The sequence below is a fragment of the Eubalaena glacialis genome, chromosome 3, assembly GCF_028564815.1.
Source record: "Eubalaena glacialis isolate mEubGla1 chromosome 3, mEubGla1.1.hap2.+ XY, whole genome shotgun sequence".
In the NCBI taxonomy this organism is placed as follows: domain Eukaryota; kingdom Metazoa; phylum Chordata; class Mammalia; order Artiodactyla; family Balaenidae; genus Eubalaena; species Eubalaena glacialis.
Genome location: NC_083718.1, coordinates 148416225 through 148440606, shown reverse-complemented (window position 1 = coordinate 148440606; position 24382 = coordinate 148416225). Strand labels below are relative to the sequence as shown.

General features: G+C 46.8%; 1 pseudogene; it reads right to left on the bottom strand.

The window, feature by feature from the left end:
* Positions 1–1584: 1584 nt before the first annotated feature.
* Positions 1585–2562, bottom strand: LOC133088549 (G protein pathway suppressor 2-like; annotated as a pseudogene).
* Between the last annotated feature and the right edge of the window lie 21820 nt (positions 2563–24382).

Here is a 24382-nt window from a genome sequence, read left to right as displayed (position 1 = left end):
GAGTTTTGTTCTTTTCCTCCTACTGCAATCAGACTGGCTGAGAGTCTGTGGCCAGCTTAAGCAGAAGCCCTCCTACTCCCTGTGAGCCATTTCTCCAGCCTGATGGGTGGTCCGTGCAGGTGTCTCACACATACTGATGGTCCCAGCCTCTGTGGTAAAGGAATGTTCCCAGGGCTACCCCAGCTGGTAGAAGTATGGCCCCTTTTTCTAGAGGTTTTCCACCATACCCCACCAACTCCAGTTCTGATCTTCCTGCCACCCGGCTCCTTAGGAGTGATCAAGGCCAAAGAGAGATGCAAACATGTGTCCTTTTTCCTCTTTGGGCCATGCCTTAGTCTGCTAGGGCAGCCATAACAGAATGTCACAGACTGGATGGTTTAAAGCACAGAAATTTACTTGTCACAGTTTGGGAGGCTGGAAATCTAAGATCAAGGTATCATTCAAGGTATCAATTGTTTTGGTTTCTCCTGAGGCCTCTGTCCTTGGCTTGCAGATGGCTGCCTTTTTGCTGTGTCCTCACGTGGTCTTTTCTCTGTCGCATGCCCTCCTGGTGTCTCTTCCTCTTATAAGGACACCAGTCTAATCGGATTAGGGCCCCACCCTTATAGCCTTATTTAACCTTAATTTCCTCCTTCAATGCTCTATCTCCCAAAAGAGTCATATCGAGGGTTAGGGCTTCAACATATGCATTTTGGGTGGACACAGTTCAGCCCATAACAGGCAATGATGGAAAGCATGAAGAGGCAGACACACCAACTCAGACACTTTAGGCAGAGAAATGCCTTCTTTCTCCCTCTTTCCCTGAGGAAAGGTGACTCTAACTTTATCAAAGCCCACAGATCTCCCCCAGGGCCAAGTTTCCATCCTCCTGTGGTCTAGAGGGTAAGGCATGGGCTTCAAGCCAGATAGTCCTAGCTCTGCATTTACATGATATGCAATCAGGTCAACTGCTTCCCTTCTCTGAGTCCCTATTTCCTCACTTGATTGGGTTGTTAATTAAATGACTTAAGGTGTATGGAAGCTGTGAGCAAACTTCTGCCCCTCTGAGGACATTTTGGGAAGAAACTTAGGAGGATCTCTTCCTACTGCCATTTTTCAGACAGTGTGTAATTCGTTGTTACTTCTTAATAATTTGCTTTTTTTCCAGACAGCCCACAACTCCTTCCCTACCAATAGGCGTACCTTATAACTGTAAGCCTAACTCTAGACACCTCGGCTTCTAGAGGCAGGTGTAACAGGTGTGTGGAAGGAAGTGGGCATGCTGACCTGGTGCTGGGGTCCCGGGGCTGAATCAGGGAAGGTCCTCACCCCCAGGGAACCCCGGCATGGCTTTGGAAAATGGATGAGAAACCATGGCAATGTGGTGAGGACAGTGCGGTGAGGGAGGGAGTGCCCATAGGAACCGGTTTGGGCATGGATGGTTTTTGAGACAGGAGGGCTAGAGTGTCTGGGGAGGCTTTCTACAGAAGGTGAGGCCCCCCCTTTTTTTTTCAAGTGACAGTAGACTTTATTGGCCTGGGACTCGGACACACTGGGGACCCTCCTCCATGGTGAGCAGTGAGGGTTGAAGATATAATCTGATGGTCACTTGTGGTAGAATCTTGGGTTCTGGCTGTGCTAGATAGTGGTGAGCCAAGGGCAGGGTTGGCTGGTTGCTGAAAAGCCCAACTTTTCAGGCTGTTGCATCCACACAAGGAACTGTGAGGAGGGGCAGGGAGTCCAGGGCTGGATGCGGAGCTTGAGGATGTGTGGGGCATGGAGAGGGCGAGTCAGAGAAGCAGCCTGCTGTTAGCATCTCCCATCTGCTTTTGCAAGAACAGGGCACCACCAGGCTGGGGGAACCCTGTCTGGGTGGGCTGAAAGTGGCCGTGCATGGTGCGGGGCTGTGACTGTGGCTGAGATAGATATTGCACTGCAGGAAAGGTTCAACATCGTGCTCTGAGCTGCTGAGTAGGACTACAGGTTAGCTGCTCAGGTCCATGGTGAGGTGGAGGCTGAGCGGTCCCATAAGCACCACATGGGCTGTCTTGGAATTGTCCATGCTCTGGGGTCCCTTTGGAAGCAGTGGCTGAGCCCACGTAGTGCTGGGTCATAAGCATCTGGGGTCCAAACATCAGTTTGGCTCTGTCAGCTGTCATGAGGATGCCTGGGTGACTGTGTCCTCCAGCTGTCCCCCACTTGCTGAGGGTGTGAGTTCCTGGGTGACAGTCAGGCTCTGCTGGTGCACAGCTGATGTCAGAGTGGTCTGGTCATTCTGCTCCTTTTGCCTTTGTTTTTCTTCTTCATGTAGAACGTTCTTGAGCTGCAGGAAAAGCAGTGCTTTTCTTCCTGTAGGGCCAAAAGCTTCTCCTGAAATGTCAAGATTTGTTCCTTGGTCTCTTCCCATGACATTCTCTCTTCCATCTCCTTCTTCTCCCTTCTCTCCTGTTCTTCCTTTATCTTCTGTTGCATCATCTTGTCCGCCTCTTCTTCCTCTTGCTGCTTGTGCCCCTGCCCCATGATTATGGACTGGTGCAATGCCCTGGCCATGACATTGGAAAGCTTGGGGTGCTCCAGGAGCATGGGCAGGGTGCTGCCTGGGGTGTTTGGGCAGTGGGCACCCGGCTTGGTCACTGATCACCAGACTTAGGATGGGCCCACCTTGTTTTTGCTTCCTCTGCAGCCTCCCTGGGGTTTTCTTTTTTTGCCCCACTCCCCAGAGGTATGGGAAACTGATCAGAATGAGTGGAGGACAGGACATTCCAGCAGAGAGAATTACAGGAAGGTGAGAAACTTGCCCTTGAGTCAGAAGCAGAAGTGATGCTCTCAGACTTCCGGGAGGTTAGGGAAGATGTCTTGGGGTTAAATAAAGAGGACTCACGGGGACTGGGTTGAAGGAGGTGAGTGTGATGAAATGCCCCTGATGTGCATGGGAGTGAAATGTCTATGGGTGTGCATGTAAGCCAAGCACAACTTCTGGGGGCCTGGGTAGGATAATCTGGGGGTATGACAAGCTGGTGGGGGTCCACCTGGGATCAGTCTGGACATCCTTACCCAGTGGCTCCTGACCTGCTGCACTCATTGTTCCCCTGGGCTGTTCTGGAGACCAAATCTGTTGTAGATGTTGTTGACTGCCATGTTTGTTGTGTCAGAGCCAGGGCCTGAGTGGAGTAGACCTTCTCTCCTCATTACCTGACTTGAGCAAGCACCATCATTAATGTATGCTTTTCTTAAGAAATGTGTACTTATTTCTAGTTATATAAGCAATAGGTTCATCCTAGAAAATTGGGAACATACAGAAAAATATACAAAGAAAGGAGTTAAAAACAATGTCCTGATATCAAAGAGATCTGATGTCAGAGATTGCAGAGACACTTAACATTTTGGTGTAACTTCTTCCAATGCATTTTTTTTTCTTTGTACGTGTACATTTACGTGTACGTGCATAGAAACATAAATGTTCGTGTGTTTAAGTCATACAACCTGCTTTACATCAAGCTGGCATGAAAAAAATGGGGTGGTATTAGTAGTCATAACTTGTATTTTACTGGCTCCTCCAAACACTCTTTTGCAAAGGTCTCCTGAATTATTTCTGGGAAGTTCTAAGGAATTTCTCATATGAACTCAGGAACTACTCCTCTGTTTTCTTTACTTTCAGAATTGTGGTCCTTACAAAGATATTCACTCTGGAGGTCTCCAGGCCTCTGACTCTGCCTCGCTTTTGCTGCCAGGGCCCACCTTCAAAGCCTTTTCTAATGGGCACTGTTATGAGTCTTATAGCTGCCACGTACTTTGGCCCCTCCTGGTGCCCTGGAGCCATCCTCCAGGTACAGAGCACAGCTGAGCTCTCTGGAGTCTGTAGGAAACCAAAGCTAAGCTGAGATCCCTATAGAGGTGGGAGTCTCTGACCCTTTTGGCTTATACTTTGGGGGTGCAAACAACCCTGCTTTAGGTCCTAGGTAGCAATGTCTGCCAGAGCTTTTTATTGAAAACGGTTGTGATAAATAGGCTTGAAAGATGGCCACCATCAACTCCTTCCCTCCCTGCAAGCACCTGCTGCTCCTCACATCAAGAAGTGAAATCTAGTCCCCAACCCTTTGAATCTGGTCTGGTCCTCGTGACTTACTACCAACAGGATGCATCCAAAAGCATGTTCTGGGACTTCTGGGACTAGGTGATAACAAGGCTTGACACTACCTGAGGCTCTTGGAATGTTCATTCTTGGGTTACTTCCTCCCAGAACCCACCACCATACGATGAGAAGCCATATAGAGGGTCCACATGTAGGTGCTCCGGTTGACAGCCCCGTCTGAGGGCACAGTCTGCACCAACTGCCGGGCATGTGAGTGCGCCATCTTGGATTGCCAAGGAGTCCAGCCTTCAGGTGACTCTAGCTAAACCCACCATTTGACTACAACCACATAGGAGACCCTGAGGGAGAACTGCCCCGTTAGCTCAAGGAACCATGAAGGAAAATGATAAATTGCTGTTTTAAGCCACTAAATTTCGGGGTAGTTTGCTACACAGTCACATAAGCTAAACAGCAGAACCTCTTCTCTCTTAGCTCAGATATATTCTGAGTTCCCCAGGAACTGCGTGACAGACACCCTGCCTTCCCCAGAACAGCCCCCGCGCCAGCCTATGTATGAGGCTTTGTGTCTTGGTTAAACATGTCTGCCCAGCCCTGCCCTCCTGATGCTGACTACTCTCTCTGGACAATTCCGCTGGACTCATTCCATCATTCCACCTGCCATTTCCAGACATGCCTCAATCCCAGGGGTACAGTATTGCTTAAGCTCTAGCTGGGAACTCTGTACACAAGATGAGGAGTTTACTGTATATACAATTGTATTTATTACATTCTTTTTGCACTTAGTGTTGTATTGTGGTAACTTTCTAATGTCATTAATAATTCTGCAGAATTAATATTCTGAATTTATATTGTTAGTCATTCACCTGTTTTTGGAAAATTGCCCCCACCTCTTTTTTGCTTACATTGTAAAAAAGGCTGAGATGAATATCTTTGTCCATAAATCTTTACTCAGGTTCTCATCTTAAGGAAATAATTGAGTACTCAGCAGAGGGTATGACTTCTTAAAAACGATGCATAATGTCAAACCATTTTTCAGGAAGAGTGTACCAAGTTACTCACCACCAGTCAATTTGATAGGCAGAAATGAGAATAATAATGAGAATAAAAATCTTATTATTTTAATTTGTATTTCTCTGATTCTTGGTGGTGTCAACTGAAAGATTTTTTTACTCTTTCACATTTCTGCTGTAATTTTTCTTCTTCTTAGCCATTGTTAATTATCTACTATGTGCCAAGAAATCAGCTTGACCCAAGGAAGTGAAGAATTCGGTATATAACCCTGAGAGTGGACCATGTGGCTTGAGGAACAGAGTTGGTACCATGAGGTAAGGAGAGCAACTGTCCTGAGCCCAGTTGGGACTTGTTCTTAGTCACCCTGGTGGATCCTCAGTACACTGGAGAGGGTGCTATATGGCTCTTTGGAAAGACAATGACTTTGGCATCAGATATGTCTATCTTCAAATGTTGGCTCTGACACTTACCAGTTATGTGACCTTGGACAAGTTATCTTAATCTCTTTAGCCTTAAATTCCTCAAGTGTAATATGATAAAAATGGTTGTGTCCCTCTAAGTCTGTTGCTGGGATGAAAAGAATTAATAAAAAGATAATAAACGTAAGCATCTTACATTGGTATCCATGCAGTAATCATCAAAGCCTGTTCTACCTCATTATCTCTCAGTCTCTCTCTCTCCCTCCCTATGTTATCGCTCCTGCCCAACTTCATTCCCCTCGTATCGTTTCTCAGCTCTTTTACAGTCACCACCCCGTAACTAGTTCCCCTGCTCAGTGTCTTGTCCCTCCAATCTGTTTGCCACACCACCTGTGACTGTCTTTCTAGAGTTACATCTAATCATGTTCCTACCTTACTCAAAATCCTTCAAGAGCTCCTTAATGAGATTGGGACCCGGCTCTTCCTAGCATTCCAGACTCATCTCTTAACCTCTCCGCCTCATCACAGCCTGTAGTCTGGACCCACAGGGCTGCCTAGAGTCCCTGACACACAGCCCTGTCTTCCCAGAGCCTGGCACCTGTGAACATGCTGTTTCCTTATTTGGACCCTTTCCGTCTTCTCCTGTCCAGGTGGTTATCTCCTACTCATCCCTTAGAAATTAGCTGAGGTGAGACTTTGCCTTCCCTGACCCTTCAAGCCGGTCAGGTGGTCCCTCCTCAGGCTTCCCCATCATGGCACAAAGACAAGGAAGCACACAGTCCCCTCCCCCACCTTCGTTGCAGGCAGGAACGGCATCTTCATTCCCACATTCCTATTCAGAGCCTAGAACAGGGTTTCTCAACGTCTACAAACTGACTATGACTGGCTGCATAGCTTGTCTAACCTAGTGCAAAATGAAAATAGAGAGCCCCTAGGTTCAAAATTTACCAAGAATTTCAACATGGCAATGGCAGAGTATTAAGCCGAGTGCGGGCCCTTCTGAGAGCTGAGCCCTATTGATGGCACATATTGCTTGCCCAAGAAGCCACACCTACTATTGACATTTGGGGTCAGACTGTTGCTGCGGGGAATTGTCCTGTGCACTGTAAATGTTTAGCAGCATCCTTGGTCTCTACCCATTAGATGCCAGTAGCACTCTTCCCCAGCTGGGGAGAGTTGGGGGAACAACCAATAATGTTTCCAGATATTGCCAAATGCCTCCTGGGGGGACAGAATCACCCCTGGTTAGGAAGCAGTGGCCTAGAAGATCGTAGCCACTCAAGGCAGGTTCCTGTGCTCTGGAAGAGGTTAGGGCAAAAGTACTGTTGGGAACCCAACCAGCCTGAAGAAGGCTTCCTGGAGATGGGATGTCTCAGGGAGAGTCTCAAAGGATAAGTAGGATTTGGATAAAACCTGCTACCTGGTCAAGTAAGCTGACTTAGCAAGAACGCTGAGGGGTACTGGGGGGCAGGAGCATCCAATAAGGCAAGGAAGCCTTGCAAACCTCCAAATGAGTCACAGATCTGGTGGTTTCATATGAGTGGGCTGTGAGATTTATAATAAGAAAAGAACTTTGAAGTTCTTCCCTTGGAGTTTTTTTGGGGAGCCAAGAGTAAGGGAAGCCTTGAGGATCTCGGAGAACTGTGGGCCATAAAACCCTCAGTAGGCTTCCTTAAAAACAGGGGTCAGCCAGCTGCCACCTTCATTGCTTGCAACTGAGAACCATTGCTGATAGGCCTAATGGCTTGCACATGTCCCTGCCTTGGCCAATGGAGCTGGTCCTGTGGCCTGTCTCCTCATCGCCCTCAGATTATCCCACCCCGTGGGCTCCTGGGAATGCTGTAAACAGGTCACCTCACTGGTGTTGCTGGGGAGAGGGTGGTGGGATGGAATGCTATGGCTTTGGGGGTACAGAACCTAGATGGTGAAGGCAGTTCTTATGTCTTGGGGTGAAAAGTGGGAAATAATACATCAGATCAGATGTTCAGGAATACAGTGAGTTTGGACCTGGTTGGATGAAAGGACTCACATCTTCTATTAATTAAGACAATCTAGTTGAACCTTGATGCTGGTCAGTATCCTCTGGTTCCCATAAAAACTGCTGTGTGGGGAAGGTGTTCTCCCAAGACGAAGGAAAGTATAGGTCAGATGAGATTCTAGGAGTTGCGGATCATGGAACCCTTCACCGAGTCAGGTCTTCTCTGAAGCATGTGTTCTTACTCACATAGTTGTGCCTGACTTCCAGTCCTCTACGTTTTAGGCGTGTGACTTGGGAAAGTTACTTAACTTCTCTGTGCAACAGTTTTCTCATCTGTAAAATGGACATAAGGGTAATCCAGACTTCATGCGGTGAAACTGATCACAAGGATCAACTGAAATCTTGTGTGCGTGTGAAGGGACGAACCTCTCCTCATGGTGCTAGAACATAATGCCAACTAATAATATCCATTAGAAGTTTCTTGTGGTCACCTGTTTGATCCAGGACCCTTTAAGTGAACCTAGCTCAGCCTTGTACTCAGAAACACTCTCCTATCAGCAAGCGTTCTCAGTTGTAAGCAATGAAAATGAACTCTGGCACCCTCATGAGAGGGTGTTGGAGGCTCCAGAATCAGTAGACACTAGAGGATCGGCCTTGGAAGATAGACAGGAATCAAGGAACTCTTTGATTGTCAAGGAGACAAATAGCAGAAGGCAAGCATTCATCTTTTGGAAGACGGCCAGATTGCACCATCCGTCAGTACCCTCACCACCGATGCTGGACAGCACAGCAACTGCGAGTGAACCCTAAGCCTCATTCATCCAGGCAACTTTGCTGGGTGCTGTGAGCAGGAGAGAGTGAGGATTCCCCCCAACCACTGCGGCTTTCATCGTGAGTGTGGGCTGCTTCTTCCCATGGGGTTTCCTGTCACATAAGAAGACCCTTTGCTGGGTGGTTAATAAGAATTAACACATGTCCCCCATGTCCTACCTCTTTGGCTGCCCAACCTCCACTGAAGACATATGCTTCTAACACATACACACACACGTCCTTCTTATTACTGGGAATGTATTTAGCTTCTCCACAAAGGAACAAAAACAAAAGCCTTACCGGTTATTGCATCCAGACTGTGTTTCCAGTTCTTTCTGCAACCTATGGATTCAATTGTAAAGTCCACTGTTACTGTGTCCCACATATATAATAGTGGGGAAAATGGGGAGGAAAGAAGAGGAAACTTCAGTAAAATATATGAGTACCTGACACTGCAAGGAAGGTATACAGATAGAGGCTCTGGTACTTGTTTCTGCATAACTGACGTTTGTGGCTTTTTTTTTTTTTCCTACTATTTCATTCCAATGGTTTTTGCCTTCAGCCAGCCCTTGCTTGGTCACCCTGGTGGGTGGCCCAAAGATTTAGTTTTGAGGGATATGAGCCCTTGGTTTCAGGCTGCAGAGTTTTCTACTAAACTTTACTATTAGATATGGCAGAATCAGGGGGTCCCCAAGTTCCACCCTTACTACTCCTTTGTTCCTATCACTACAATCATATTTCTCCTTGACAATCAGGGGCAAACACCCTGGCCAGTGTGTTGACTGTCCTTCTTTTCAGTCTATATTCTCAGTGGCATAAGGACTCTGAAATGAACAGAGGGTCGTGGTAAATTCAGTTCAGAGTGACCATTGTCATGTCCCCTCATGGAAGCGTTCTTCCCTGAAGAATAACTTCCCCCCAGATCACTGAGTCAGTAAGGCCCAAAGCTGTGGGAACGGGAAGCAAGTTTGTGAGCCGGTGTGAGGAGTGCAGCCTTCTTCAGTGCCTGGGTCCTGGACACTTTATTCTGGCAGCAGCATTACCATAAGTTGTTCACTTGTTGAGAGTATTATCATTTTTACAGGATGGTGCCCCACCTTGTGAGGTGTTACTCTGCCGGCGTGGTGACCGATTCTTCACCTGCCCAGGACACCATTCTGTGAGTACAGCAGCTCCTGGTAAAGCGCACATACTAAAATAAATGAATCCTATGGGCATAAAACCATTGCCTCACACTACTATATATAAAATAGATAACTAATAAGGACCTACTGTATAGCACAGGGAACTCCACTCAATGCTCTCTAATGACTTATATGGGAAAATAATCAAAAAAAGAGTGGATATATGTATGTGTATAACTGATTCACTGTGCTGTACAGCAGAAAGTAACACAACATTGTAAATCAACTATACTCCAGTAAAAATTAAAAAAAACATTGCCTCCCTCCCTCCCTCTCCCTGCTCCCTTCCTCCCTCCCTACCCCGCTCCATCCCTCCCTTCCTTGGCAAAGCAGACAAAGAAAGGTACTGCTTCAAGTTTTGCTTCCTGGGTAGATGTCCCTTCTCTACGGTCCCTGGGTGGAGCTATAAAAAACTGCAGTGCTTGTGAGTCAGTGCACTAATCAGAGGTACCTTCCCATGGAGCTATAGGGATGGGCTGGTGGAGGAGACAAATTATGGTAGGAGTGTGCCTTCTGGGAGTGGAAGCATTTACTGGTGCCTTAAGAACCTATTGTGCCCGGTCCCATGTACACCACTTTCATCTGATGATGGAAAGCTGCTGGCCATGCACTTTATGGCCGGTGGATTATATAACACCCTGTTCACAGTGCTCAGCTAGGTCTGAGTGCTTATTTTCTGTCTCATTTTCAGTCATTTAGTCTCCAACAGGGCCTAATAACAATACACGCAATGTTTTTTAAGACGAGTGTAATTATTTGCTGAGTTTTGCCTGGATTTGTCGTTAGGCTTCAAGGCTTTTTACCCTGAGTCTTGTACTGAGGCTTGCTATAAGTGCCATAGAGCATTCCGATCTGGCACAGACACACTAAGTACTGTTGGATCTGCTGGGTCATCACAGGTAAGTCTAAGAACTGATTGCATTGCAGTCTGGACCAGGCAGAGAGGCTTCTCCTACTATGTATTCCACTCAAAGCTGGTAGTTTACCTCCCGGATGGGTGAAAGTGGTAACACAAATGGAGTGTATGTTGCCTCCAAAATTCAGAGGCCCATGAATTATTGTGCTTCTTTTTAAGTGGTAGGAAGTGCAAGGTACAAAAGCTTAACATTCACTTCTGGGAGACTATCATGACATGCCTTCAACCACTGGTACTCATGGAACTCACAGAAGTAAAGTCTCCCATTTTTGTAGGATTTCTCTCTCATCCCCTGGCTTGCTGTACTTTACCAAAACATCTACAGTACTTGCTATTTCCTATTTTCTGGTCCTAATAAAATGATGCTAGTAATGTAGTGGAAAAAGAAAAGGGTGAATTCCACTGTGTAGAAATTACATATAAAAAAATGTAGTGGACTAACATTTTGCCACCTGGATGGAAAGATGGTGAAGGTCTTTGTGGCTTAAATTGTGGCACAGATGAGGGGTTTTGATATTGTCTTGAGACAGACCAAGTATACTGCTCTTTCTGCCAGGTGAAAGCAAACTTCTTGCGTTACCTGATACTCATTATAGAAAAAAGTCGGTCACTGCATACCAAGTGTTGGATGTTAATGATTCCCTCCAGTACGGAGCAAGTCTAGAGCAACAGGTATTTTTGGAGATATCACCTAATTCTTTTTATTCAAAATCAACATTGCACTTCAACTGTCAATCACTGATGATGCCATAAGCTTCTGGCATCACCCACTCTGTGTTCCATGGGCCCAATAGATGACCTTTTTCTTCCCCTTTTGAGTTTAAAGCCCATTCAGAGATGGATAAAGGAATCACAATTTATTATTGATAAAGGTGACTGGGGAATGTGGCTTTCGATCTGAGGCCAAGGGGGTTTGCTTACATTTCACCTCTGAATTTTGACTCTCTCCCAGTCATTGGCGCGGTGGAACCACCATGGGCCTTATCCTAGGGCCACAACTTGCCACAGTAAACATAAGGCACAGAGAAGCAAAAACTATGCATTCCTTTAGGCAAACTGGTTTAGAAAATGAGAAGGAGGATGGAGCCTCGTTGAGCATGTTGAATTCCTTTTCCTAGACTTACCAATTACATATCGTAGAAGGTGGTGACTTTTTCTCCTCCCCTGGAGAAAAACCAAGTGAGGAATGGAAGAAGAGACCAGCAGTGCTGCTCTAGTTGCAAGGCCTCCACACAAAGACCTGAGTCTGGGGAGATGGAAGTTGTGCCCACATCCCTTCCTCTCACTGTGACTCTGCACAGCTGGCTCCAGTGGTGCCTTCTGTGAATCAGCCTAAGTATCCCTTCCACTCTGCATCGCTTGCCAGCAAGCCTCACAGGTGGCCTAGGTTACTGGCGTGTGCTTTGGCTTCCAGGGCATGTACTGACGGAGCGTCTCCCATCTTCAGGTGTGGGGATAAAAAGCAGGGCCTCGTGTCCACCAATACTATGTACTGTGGGAGATTCCTCCCAAATACGACTGGGGACCGGATATTGAACAACCGAAAAACTAAATAATTGGCACTCTACTCCCTGATGTACCCACGTCTGTACACTCCAGATGACAGTAACAAAAGCAACTTCTGGTTAGTAGATTCCAACCCACTGTCCTCACCATTCCTACTCCTTTAGCTCCTGGCCTGCTCGTCACCAGCCCCATTGCCTGGCTCTGTGCTCTAGACTAGGTTTCAGAACTCTCCTTCAGGACATGCGTTGTGACAGTCGTCTCCCTGTAACTGCAGAAAAATGGTTATTCTCCTTGCCCTCCTGCCTCCGCCTGGGGCTCTGTGGATCTCATCAGGACTCGTTTAGTTCAGAATATCCAATGCTGACTGAGCGTTTGCTCCGTGTTCACACGGTTGCCAGTGCTGAAGACACAGGGTGGATGAAAAGCAGTCTCTACCCTGTCAGTACTTACGCTCCTGAGGGGAGAGTAACTGTCATTATTCTCTATTTGGGTATCTTAATGTTATGATAGAGCAGCTCAGACTGGGGGTAAAGGAAGGCTTCATGGAAGGGAACGGTTTCATGATTTCGGCTAGGGTGCTTGTGTTCCTAGGGCTGCCCTAATAGAGTACCACAAGCTGGGGTGCTTAAAGCAACAGAAGTTTATTCTTTCATAGTTCTGGAAGCTAGAAGTCTGAAGTCCAGCTTTTGGTTGGGTTGGTTCCTCCAGAGGTTCTGAGGGTTAATCCGCTCCATGCCTCTCTCTAGCTTCTGGTGGCTCCCAGAGATCCTTGACGTTCCTTGGCCTGTAGCTGCATCACACCAATCTCTGCCTCCGTCTTCATGTGACTTTCTCCCCATGTCTGTATCTCTTCTCTTCTTCTTATAAGGACAGCAGTCATATTCGATCAGGGCCCATCCCAATCTAGTATGACCTCATCATACTAGATGGTCACATCTACAAAGACCCTATTTCCAAATAAGGTCATAATCACAGATACAGGGGTTTAGGACCTTTGTGTGGGACACAATTCAACCCATAATAGTGCTAAATTCTTCAGAGATTTCTTTCAATTACATTTCCTTAAACCTAATGCAATTTTATTTTTGTCTTTGAAATGAAGAGTACATTTTAGAAACAGTTCCTCTTCTAAAGTTTTCTATTCTAATTGTTATCATTCTGCACAATTTTTAAAATTTAAGATTCTACAGGCTGCAGTTCTATTAGAAAAATGTTCTCCAGTTATGGATGTGGCCTGCTTCAAAGAAATCAAAGGAACTCTTTGAACTCTCACCCAGGAAGAAATAAAACATTCCTGAATTGAAATATGAAGAGTCCAGGTAGGGTAGGAATTATCAAATGAAAAGGCTTATTTTTCAGGAGGAAAAAAAAAAAACCCAAATAAATAAAATGGCCTTCACATCTAGGATATGGCCAAGCCTCCATAAAGGAAAGAGAGATCCTACAAATATATTTATTTCAGTTCAACATTTATATCTTCAAGGGTCTTATTATTAAATAGAAATAATAACCTTTCAATTTCATACAATTAATGGCAGTTCACTAAGTGATTTCATGTAGTAACTCAGTTGTGCCTTAAACTATTGTGAGAGACACTGTTTTACGTACAAGGAAATTGAGGCAATCCAGAGAGATGAATTGACTTGTCCAGTATCAGACGACTAGTCAGCTGACCATGGAGTTGAGAGCCCTGCCTCTCTGGACAAAAGTTCCAAATAATTCTGCAGGGCGTGCTAGTGGAGGGTGTGGGTTTTTCTTTATTTTACTTTTTAATTCTTCATTGAACTTGAATTTGATAGAGCAATTGCTAAATCAATCTCTCTGAGACAGAACGTTTCTAAGTGCTGGGGATACATAGTTAGTGTCCCCAAGTAATTCACAGACATAGAAACCAATAGTTTCATTAGAACTGATATTGCCACCAATCGAAGTGTCGTGATGGACGGTGCCCTGGTGCCAAGGATCCCATGGAGGGGCAAATCTACCTACTCGTGGGGGAGAGGAAGGGTCCGCATAGGGTTCACAAGTTAGGGGACCCACGCTGAGCCCTGGGGGACAAGGAGAGTAAAGCAGGCAGGGTGGGAGGTGGGAATAATGAATGTCTGCCTGTGGGGGAAATGCGGGGTGGGTGGCGTGGAGGAATGGCAAATGATGGGTCTGCACAGGTAAGCAGGGTCCCATCGTGAAGGTCTTGAATGAAAATCCGCATGTCTTAGACTTCATTTAGAGGGCAATAGAAGGGAATGGACAGGAAATGGGGAGGCAAAGAGGTTATTTTTAACCAGTGGCTCTCAATTGGAGACAGTTTGCCCCCTTCCCTCCCGCTCCCCATCCTGGACATTTGGGAGTATCTGGGGACAGTTTTGGTTATCATGATGGTGAGTAGGAAGTTACTACTGGCATCTTGTGGGTAGAGGCCAGTTATGCTACTAAATATTCTACCATGTACAGGACACTCTCCCACAACAGAGTTATCCAGCTAAAAATAACAACAGTGCCAAGGTTGAGAAACCCTGTTTTTTTTTTTAATAAGTTTATTTATTTATTTATTTATTTTTGGCTGCGTTGGGTCTTCGTTGTTGCGTGCGGGCTTTCTCTAGTTGCAGCGAGCGGGGGCTATTCTTCGTTGTGGTGCGCGGGCTTCTCATTGCGGTGGCTTCTCTTGTTGTGGAGCACGGGCTCTAGGCGTGTGGGCTTCAGTAGTTGTGGCACGTAGGCTCTAGAGCGCAGGCTCAGTAGTTGTGGCGCACGGGCTTAGTTGCTCCACGGCATGCGGGATCTTCCCGAACCAGGGCTCGAACCTGTGTCTCTTGCATTGGCAGGAGGATTCTTAACCACTGCGCCACCAGGGAAGCCCCAAGAAACCCTGTTTTAAGCAAGGGAATGATATTTCTGATTTCTTTGTGTTAGAAAAACAACGGAAATTGCTATAAGAGCTTGGGAATTGCTATATGACCCAGCTACCTTATTTTGAATGTTCTTTCTCTTATAATAGACTGAATATGTGGTATTTTCACATTCTGTTTTATTCTTACTCTCCTATTCCACAATTATCAGAAGGTACTCTATGAGCTCATAGTTCCCTAGAGTTGTGCAGTGCACAAACTGTACCTGAAGGAATAGAGTTTAAATTGTTTTGCAGGTTTTTTTTTTTTTTTAATTCAAGTATAGTTGATTTACAATGTTGTGTTAATTTCTGCTGTACAGCCAAGTGATTCAGTTATACATATAGACATTCTTTTTCCATTATGGTTTATCTCAGGAGATTGAATGTAGTTCCCTGTGCTATGCAGTACAGGGACCTTGCTGTTTATCCAGTCTATACGTAATAGTTTGCATCTGCCAGCCCCAAACTCCCAATCCACCCCTCTCCTCCCTCACCCCAGCAGCTACAAGTCTGTCCTCTCTGTCTGCAAGTCTGTTTTGTGGATAAATCCACTTGTGTCATATTTTCGAGTCCAAATTGTCTCCAATTGAGATATAAGTGATATCATATGGTATTTGTCTTTCTCTGTCTGACTTACTTCACTTAGTATGACAATCTCTAGGCCCATCCATGTTGCTGCAGATGGCATTATTTCATTCTTTTTTATGGCTGAGTCATATTCCATCATGTATGTATATATACACACCACATCTTCTTTATCCATTCATCTGTCGATGGACATTTAGGTTGTTTCCATGTCTTGGCTATTGTGAATAGTGCTGCTGTGAACACAGGGGTGCATGTATCTTTTTGAATTAGAGTTTTTTGGACATATGCCCAGGAGTGGGATTGTTGGATCATACGGCAACTCGAATAGAGTTTAAATTTGATGAATGAATGCACAAATGAACAAATGATTGGGCAGTCCAAAGAAAGGAAAACTAATTGCATAGCAGGTGATGCTGGAGGAGAAACTTGTCGTTAAAAATCCCAACAAGGTATCACACTGAATTTCCGGAGTGCATTGGAGTGGAAACAAACAGCTCTCTGCCAGGGCCCTCCTGGCTGACACTTCAGAGTCTCGGCTGGCAAGGAGCCCTCCGAATGGAAGCTGGGTTTAGACACTGGAAAATTACTAGGTTTTCTGGTCTCCTGGGTCCTCTGCAGCCTTATCTGTGCGGCTTTGTCAGGGTTTCCATCATAAGCCCTGGATGTGGGGCTAAGTGACCTGTAAAACCTGACTCCAGGCTAAAGCTGGCAGGAACAGAGCCTGCCAAGATGCAATGAGTTTGACTTGTGGAGTCTTCGGTTGGCTTCTTTGCTTAATTGGGAGAACGCAGCTAAGAAATACAGAGGTTTGGTGCTCCTTCTGTCTCTAAGGACAGACACAGAAAAGCTTCTGCTGCAGGGAAGGAAAACAGGCCCGTCGCCAATGCAGAGCTCTGGGAAGGAGTGGTTTGGAAAGTGTTACCCACCAGAAGTTGAGAAATACTACTGAGCAGGTGCCAAAGGCAGCTCTGTGACCTCGGCCAGCCCCTTGCCTGCCAGGGCCTTCATGTCCCTGTGGTTAAATTATGTGGTCCTTATGGCCAGCTTTTGTCCCTGAGTTGGGGTGTTGTAGGATGGTTGCAGCAAAATAAAATGCTTGTTTAAAGCCATGCGTCACATGTAAGCCCCCTTCACTCACTGGTGACATTCATTTATTATTTCAGTCATTGCCTATTATTACTTCTTTGTTCAGAATGAGTAGTCTGGAAGTATAACTGTATCAGACCCTTCTCCAGATACAGGCACTGTCCCTTGCCCAAGGATACACATGGGAAGATTCCTGACCTCATGGGGTGGGTCTTAGTTTCTTTATTTTTAAAGTCGGGAAAATAACACCTAATTTATGGCATAGGGATGAAATTTAAAATGCTACAACTTATAAAAAGACTGTAACATTGTCTGGCCAAAAAAAAAAAATGAGTTCCTTAAATAAAAGCTTTATATTACTAGAACTAGTACTACTACAATAAAAACACAATGTGAGAAATGCTGTCCTTGGGGTATATACAATGCTGTAAAAACTCAGAGGTGTGACTGCCGGTGTTTGAGAGTGGGTAGAAGTGGGAGAGGAGTCAGGGAAGGCTTCGTGGAGGAGGTGACATGACCTGAGAACTGGAAAACAGATTATAAATTTTCCAGGCAGAGAAGAGAGGAGAGAACATTTGCCTTAGCAGGAACAGCATATGCACAAGTATTGAGTGTGCACAGTCAGTTTGGAGCATGAGGACACACCTTTGTATCCTGATCACAGGGCACAGGGCAGAGGGAGGGGTGTGATGGCTCCGTGGACCACCTGTCTGAACCAATCCTTTCTTCCTTCTTCCCATCCTTGTTCCCTTTCTCATTTTCATTTTAGAACATTTTCGTACATGCAGATTCTTTGGTGCACAGATAAACTTCATGAGGGAAGGAACTGGCCCTGCATCACATGGTGAATTAGTCAGAGTCCTGGTCTTTGGGCCCCAGCCCTGGCTCTGGGCTCACTGCTCTCCCCTGGAGGATGTGGTCTTTTCTGGGCTCCTCTTCCTCCATCAGACCTGACTTCCCACCTCTGGATCTGCCAGTTCTCTGCCGGCCCCCTCTACCCCACTGCTCACCCTGCTGGAGGGCTCACCCCCATAAAGTTCTCTTAAAAATCTTTTATGACTCCTTAGTACAGGCTCCCAGTCTACCCTGCGCCATATGTGGGCTTGTTAATTCCTTCGAGGGTCCACGTATGGCACATCTTGGGGATGGAGGCTCAGATCTACAGGGCAACAACTGCTTTCACTCTGGGGAAATGCCAGTAGACGTCTGCTTTCCAGAGTGAGGGACAGGGGTCAAGCCAAGAGCTGGAAGCAGGCAGGCAAACACATTTTGAACACCTGCTATTGCTGAAGATCATGCTGGCTACTTTTATATCTGAAATCGAGATTCACAGCCTGACAGTGTTACTAAATACTTTGGATAATTTACTCAAATTTTCCAAGTCTCAGTTTTCTTACACATAAAATGGGATAGTAGTACTGATTACTCCAGAGAGGGCAGATCAGATTGCTCAGTGGCTTTGAGGGGCTCAGATTTGAATATTCTCATCGATCTGCTCGGGTTTGTAAGAGACTCTTACACTGAACAGATAATTCCTTGGCTCATCGGTTGAATGGTCTCCCTGGAGTGGGCCGTGGGGACATGAGCACTGGACCTTGAGTTAGGACTAGAAGCCAGAGGCTCTGTGCCAACTTGGGAAGATTTGGGGTCAGAAAAGAAAATTAACTGCAAGGAACATAGCCCCCATTTCCTCCCTTTTGTGCCTGGGAGGGGGGCTCAGGGCACAGTGAGGAGACCTGCTCAGGTTCACCCAGGTCTGTTAAAGCTGGAGAGACAGGGAGAATAACTGTAAAGCCTCCTTCTTCCTCCCAGCCAGGTCCACTGGGCTGTGTCTCTTGTGCCTGGGAGGCATGTGCTGTCAGGGAAAGAACCTGACTTTGGAGTTAGCCGGGGTCTCCCCTTTTGCAGCTGGGTGTCCACAGGCAAGTCACTTAACCCCTCAGCTTTCCTCCTGTGTGAAACAACATTCATGTAGCTTTCCTGAGGGGTAAACGACCTGGCACACAGGAAACACTCTGTAAATGGTAGTTCCCTCCTTCATCCCACTAGAAATACCTTTTCCCCCTAAGGACTGCCACCCAGCCCCAGGGCACAGCTCAATAAAGTCCCCATAAAATTCAGCTTTTCTGGGCCCAGCTTCAGAAATTACAGCGAGTTGATTCATCACATTGTTTGAATTATGGCAATATGAAAATACAGAGAACCCACCGGGAGTCAGCCTTTTCCCATATATAAAACAGGGTTAGGATCCCATATAAACTTTTAAAAGAGAATACTTTAGTTTATATCTTCATGCATATGATTAGGGAAAAAAAGGAGGAACAAGAAAAGAAAAAAGAACACATTGGCAAAGAACATAATTCAAACCAACACTCCTGCTTATTAGTCCCTCAGGTCCCTTTTCTTTATCTTCATTCTTCATCTTCATAACATCCTGGATCTGGCGCCCGCACTGTAATGGGCTGGGGTTTTGAGGGCCTTCAGGGTCTGGCTGCCTCCTCGAGATCCCTCAGGTCACCCTCTCCTCTCCATCTTCACTGCCACAGCCTGCATCCCGGTCACCAGCATCCCTGTCCTGGACCGCAGACCACCTTGCAATGAATTGTTCCATGACCTTGCAGGCTGCAGCCTGGAGGATGGATGAGAGTGGGGAAGCAAGGTAGGGGACACAAATCAGTGCATATTTTTCCCCATATAAGACCTTCAGAGTTCCCCAGTGCCCTCAGGATAAAGTCTGAGCTCCAGAGCAGTCCTGCCGCCTCCCCACCAACCGGGGCTGCCTCTCCAGGTTCCTCTCCCTTTACTCTCTCCTTTGCCTTGAACTGCCCCTCTCTGCTTCCTCTGCCTGGAAGCCTCTCTCTCCTCTAAAATCTCCTCTCCCCTTTGCTTATTCCTACTCATCATTTAAGACTCAGTTTATATGTATTGAATAACTTCCTCTGGGAAAATTTAGAAATGATTGTAAATCCAGTGAATCTGTTTTCACTTCCAAGCTGTGAGCTGCACAAGGGCAATGACAAGACCTATTTTGTTCATCATTCTACCCCTAATGCTTGGCAAAGTACTTTCTTACTTGATGGACACTCAAAAAAAAAAAAAATGCGCTGTGTTGTGATGACAGACTTTAGGCCCAATCTGGGTTCTGCCGTTGTTGATACTCAAGGTCGCTTCAATTGTAACTTTACTACCATTCTCATCTGTAAAATCGGCACAAAAGTACCTACTTTGCAGTATCATTGTAAGAATCAGAGACAAATCAGTGAAATGTATAGCCCATAATTATGGATTTAATTTCTTGAGTGCCTACTCTTATTGTGAGGTTTTGGGGACAGAAGAAAATTTCTTTCTAACACGGTGACCATCAGTCATGCTAAATTATTCAATACTGGCTAATGCCCACCAGAGAGGCACAATAGTAAATTCCTGGATCAGGGTTCTGTTTACACTTGGAAGGGAAGGAATATCAGTTCTTAGTTTTCAAATGAGACCTCCTCTTGCATGGCAGCACATGAAAGAATTGCCTGGGCGTGAGTCCAAGGTTCTGTATGCAACATATGTGGATGTTCAAATACAATTTCATTTACTCATGACCCACCTGTCAAGAGCCCATGTCCAATTCAAAAAATACAAATGATTAGCCTTTATGGCAAAGGTGTAAAGGGAATGATAATTGTGTAGCTTACTAATTCTTCTACTATTCTTCATCCCTCTGTCCTTATATGTTCATCTTTTTGTAGGGAACAGCAAAGATGGCTAAGGATCAAACTCTCCTAAATGAGCATGAGAAATTTCCCTAGTTGCCAATCTTCTTACCAAAGCCTCCTAGAGTTTTGGATTTGGCAAAGCACTTGTGATGGTATCTGAAGAAATTCTTGGCAAAGTGGGCTGGCAGGGAACCCCAAGGCTTGGAGATTAAAAACAGGCTACAAGATTATTAAAAGATCTTTTCCCAATGGTAAACCATGTTGTAGTTAAACTGTGTGTCCACATAGATTACCTCGTGTGATCTTTGTGCAAAACTCTGATACTGAATGAGCTGGGATTATCCAGCGCATTTACAGAGGAGGAAGGGGGCTCAGAGATTTGCTCAAGGTTGACCGTTAATGGCACTGCCAATACTAAACCTTGGTTTTCTGGACTCAAAGCCTTCTCTTTGTCCTACATTTACTTCCTCCAGTCAGGCTGAGTCCTGAGTCCCTATTCTTATCCCTCCTCCTCCCTCAGTCTGGAGGTCTGAGGAGGGAGGGATGCTTTATGCATTGCTCCCTCTCCTCTGCTGTTGGTCTCAGCCCCTGAAGCCCACCCTGCCCACCTCCCCAGACAGAGCTCATGACTCCTCCTCTGCCCTGTTCATCTGGCATGATTATGTGCAACAGGAAGGTGCAGTGCAATGTGGTTTGAGCCACAGGGAAGGATGATCTGTGTTGTGGGTTTCTGTGTCAAGGGAGAGGGCTGGATAGGGATCCAGCAAGAACTGGGTAGCTTCTAGGTATTTTACTTCTCATAACTGCGTGCAGTATGTATTCTTATTGCTGATTTATGGATAATGCATTGCATTACGGTGAAAAGCAGATCTTGTCTGCACAGGGAAAGGGAAAGGTACCAGAGCACTCATTGAGTACCTACTATGTACTAGCACTTCACATACTTATGATTTGTTGAATCCTCACAACATCCTATGGAGGAAGGGATGGGTGATCCCATTTTACAGGTGAGGAAACCAAAGTTTAGCAAAGTGGAGTAATAGGTTCATCCAGGGAATAAGTGGTAGACTCCAAAGCCCATGATTTGGTCCCTGCTGCAATTTCAGGAAACTGCCCCAAACCAGACTTGCTGCCCACAGGGCCTGTCTGATGAGAGGATGTCAATCCAGGTCAGAACTGTCTGACAAGCAGGGATGAAGTGGAAACAGCCTGCAACAATTAGACGAGGAAGAAGGAAGGGGTTATGAGGTGTGAACGAACAGGAAACAACTGGGATACAATCGAAAGGAAAATGTAGGAAACATTCCGGAAAGTCAAACTCTTATAGAGCTGTTTGCAAAGAACGTGGTGGGAAAGTCACTCTCTGGCCTGAAAACCACAAGTTCTGGAGAAAAATTTCATATCGAATCACAGAAACTCTTTGAAGAAAAGGGTCTTTCATTCATTTAATCGGTCAGTTCATGCCCATCAGTTCTCTTCCATGAGCCAATCCTATTCTGGGTACAGCAGGTTTGAGGTTGAATAAAACTCAGTTCTTGCCCTCGGGCTGCACAGTTTTGAAAGGTTATGGAGAGAAGGGACACATGTTACCGTGATGAGCTGTGTACAGACTGATAAGTTCTACGATTTTGGAAAGTGCAAAATCGGAGGGGTCATAAAGGACAGAGCAACTTTGCCTGGGGAAATCAGAGAAGGCTTCATAGAGGTGATGTCAGCAGGACCTTAAAGGTGGAGTAGGCATTCTCCAAATGGAGACGCGGGCAGAGCACGTTACTGGCAGAAGGAAGAGCGTGGCAAAGGCACAAAAGCATGGGCATGGTAGATTCAGGGAAGTGTGGGCAGCCATACATTAAGTGCCTGCAAAAAATAAATAACGTGGCTGTTCTGGCTCTTTAATGCCCGTGTCTCCCAGCCCTGAGCTTGGAACACAGAGCACAAACCTCACCCAACGAGGTAAGTGAGTGCAGATGGCCAAATATATAACGGAGAATCAGCACTCTGCTGCCGGCTGATTCCATCCAGCACTTCATCTCACTCAACATCTCAGCGATGTCACCGCAGGAAAGCTGTCAGTTAGGATGCAGTGAGGTGGTTAAGCACAGCAGACTCTGGAGCCAGAATGCCCCAGTCTGAACCTGACTCTTTGCTTACTAGTTGTGTCACCTAATAAGCTCTATGTGTCTCACTTTCCTTGCCTGTAAAACGGGGATGACAATAGTACCAATCTTCTAGGATTGTTGTGGATTAAACTTGACCATTTTGTGGTTGTATTGAGTGATACAGTCTCCCTCTCTAGGTCTTTTTGAACTTAATGGAATCCAAACATGACTGACTTTGGATATCTGGTTACAGTTTATTCTCAACCTTCTGAGGCACATGGAATAATTATTTGAATGGGACCTCAGAGATCTTTTAGTCCAACTTCCCTGGTTTGGAAAATTGGCCAGATTACTGTGTGATCTTGGGCAGGGGACTGAACTGTAACACCTGGGCCCTAGTGCCTAAGAGGGAACGTGTGACTAAAGCATCTAGCAATACTAACTACTGAATACCAAGTACTAAAAACACTGTGATTCCACAGTGCACCAAGCCCTGTCATTCTTTCCAAATGTTGACTTGTTCATCTGTTCCAATAATCTCATGAGGCAGCAGCTATGATCATTTCCATTTTACCAATGAAGACACTGAGGTATAGAGAAGTTGAATGACTTTCTCAAAGTCCCAGTTGGTACCTGGCAGAGGCAGGATTTCCACCTGGGCATTCTGACCCCAGAACAGGTGTTCCTCCACCATGTCTCCTTACCTCTCTGTGACAAGGACAAGAACGGCTACCTCCGTTATTCCTATTCCAGAGCTCTTAGGAACACTACAGAAGACCTGGGAGATGAAAATATCCTATATAACCTATGCAGTTAAAAACTATAAAGTGCTGATCTGGGGGCAAGATGGCGGAAGAGTAAGACGCGGAGATCACCTTCCTCCCCACAGATACATGAGAAATACATCTACACGTGGAACTGCTCCTACAGAACACCCACTGAACGCTGGCAGAAGACGTCAGACCTCCCAAAAGGCAAGAAAATCCCCACGTACTTGGGTAGGGCAAAAGAAAAAAGAAATAACAGAGACAAAAGAATAGGGACGGGACCTGCACCAGTGGGAGGGAGCTGTGAAGGAGGAAAGGTTTCCACACACTAGGAAGCCCCTTCGTGGGCAGAGACTGCGGGTAGCAGAGGGGGGGAGCTTCGGAGCCACGGAGGAGAGCGCAGCCACAGTGGTGCGGAGGGCAAAGCGGAGATTCCCGCACAGAGGAGCGGTGCCGACTGGCACTCACCAGCCCGAGAGGCTTGTCTGCTCAGCCGCCAGGGCGGGCGGGGCCTGGGAGCTGGGGCTCGGGCTTCGGTGCTAGCCGGGAGGGAGTCCGGGAAAAAGACTGCAGCTGCCAAAGAGGCAAGAGAATTTTTCTTGCCTCTTTGTTTCGCGGCGCGCAAGGAGAGGGGATTCAGAGCGCCGCCTAAACGAGCTCCAGAGACGGGCGCAAGCCGCGGCTATCAGCGCGGATCCCACAGCAACAGGGACGCAGAGGGAAAAACGGAGAGATTCCCGCACAGAGGCTCGGCGCCGAGCAGCACTCACCAGCCCGAGAGGCTTGTCTGCTCACCCGCCGGGGCGGGCGGGGGCTGGGAGCTGAGGCGCGGGCTTCAGTCGGATCCCAGGGAGAGGACTGGGGTTGGCTGCGTGAACACAGCCTGAAGGGTCTAGCGCACCACAACTAGCCGGGAGGGTGCACGAGAAAAAGTCTGCAGCTGCCGAAGAGGCGGGAGACTTTTTCTTGCCTCTTTGTTTCGCGGCGTGCAAGGAGAGGGGATTCAGAGCGCCACTTAAACGAACTCCAGAGACGGGCGCGAGCCGCGGCTATCAGCGCGGACCCCAGAGACGGGCATGAGACGCTAAGGCTGCTGCTGCCGCCACCAAACAGCCTGTGGGCGAGCACAGGTCATTCTCCACACCGCCCCCCCCCCCCGGGAGCCTGTGCAGCCCGCCACGGCCAGGCTCCCGTGATCCGGGGACAACTTGCCCGGGAGAGCGCACGGCGCGCCTCAGGCTGCTGCAACGTCACGCTGGCTTCTGCCGCCGCAGGCTCGCCCCGCCTCCTCCGTACCGCTCCCTCCCCCCGGCCTGACTGAGCCGGAGCCCCCGAATCAGCTGCTCCTTTAACCC